Below are 1,223 nucleotides of genomic sequence, written 5' to 3'. Positions count from 1 at the left end.
AGCAAATCTTAATATTAATGACATGCATTCTAGTCTTAATACCCATTTCTACATCTTTAGCGGTTAGCACATGTGGTAAGTTATTTATCTTTGCTTAGCTTGTTTTCTAATCAGATCTCAACCGTCGGTTGTATGCAGCACGGGACAGGTGTTGGGCGAAGTGGCCCGTCAGAAGCCTCACTTGTGGACAAGAACGCATGGACTTGTCCAAATCCTCCTAGCAAACCCTGCAATCCTATCCACAAATGATTGGATGATATTTTACCGTTTGCAGTCAGAGTCTGACAGATTGTGCACTCTTATGTGGCGACCTCCAGTTGGTCCTAGGTGTTTCTTGAAGCTTGTGGCAGGGAGGCAACAAGATGGGGAAAGCAAGCAAGAAAGAAAGACTCTTCAAGTCCTAAACTCTATTTAATCGTGTGCCCATTAAAGAATTTCATGGTGGATTTGCTGTACCCTAAGTTGTATATTTGGGTTGGTTCTTGGGGAGAAAGCAAAGCAAACGTGAAATACTCTCGTCGTCCCTGTCCATATCCTGATCCTGTTGAAGATTTCAGCTTTGTTGGCCGGCGAAGGAGGAGGGGAAAGAGGGAAGAAGGGTTAGGCGGCGAAGGAGGTAGTGAAGTGAAATCTCTCCTCATCTCTTGTCGAATTCAACCTTGTTGGTGCGATCTTCACGCTAACTGGTGGTGCACAAGATCCTGATTCCGTGTCATGGTTGATCGAACTTGAAGGACTGGCGCTAATCGGAGGCTGCTTCGGTTTTTGCTTGCTGAAGGCATCGGCAAGATAAGAGGTGAATTCTCATCCTATCTGTTTTCAATTCGCGGAATTCATACGATCCTGTCGGCTCAACCTTGGCTGGTCCCTGAAAAAGGCTGGAAGTTGCAAGGAAGGTGTTTGTGGAATTGCCTCCTCGGCAGCAGCTGTGGAGTGAGGGAACGAAGGATGACGATGCCGTGGGGGATCGCGGCCAGCATAGTGGACATGGTGTGGGCGGTGCTCGCCGGCTGGATTTCCACGTGCCTGGTCATCGCCAACGAGATCGCCCGCGCCATGCGCAGCGGCGAGATCGGCCCCTTCGTCGTCGGCTGAGTTATCCGGCGTAGTTTATTCATTCGTTACTACAGGTAGGTGATCAGCTCAGGTCTTTCCGCCCTCTGTGGTTTCTTGCTGATAATGTTTCTGATTTTTGAAGATTGGGAAGCTTGCAGAGTGCAATG

General features: G+C 48.7%; 1 long non-coding RNA gene across 1 annotated transcript; it reads left to right on the top strand.

The window, feature by feature from the left end:
- The first annotated feature begins 299 nt into the window (after window positions 1-299).
- LOC133890723 (uncharacterized) lies at window positions 300-959 on the top strand. The gene is made up of 3 exons (XR_009904095.1): window positions 300-616; window positions 735-796; window positions 878-959. It is a non-coding gene; the product is annotated as an uncharacterized LOC133890723 (long non-coding RNA).
- The last annotated feature ends 264 nt before the right edge of the window (window positions 960-1,223 follow it).

This window comes from Phragmites australis, chromosome 14 (genome assembly GCF_958298935.1).
Source record: "Phragmites australis chromosome 14, lpPhrAust1.1, whole genome shotgun sequence".
NCBI classification, from domain to species: Eukaryota; Viridiplantae; Streptophyta; class Magnoliopsida; order Poales; family Poaceae; genus Phragmites; species Phragmites australis.
Note: the sequence above shows the minus strand (reverse complement) of the source record. Positions and strands in the feature narration are given on the sequence as shown.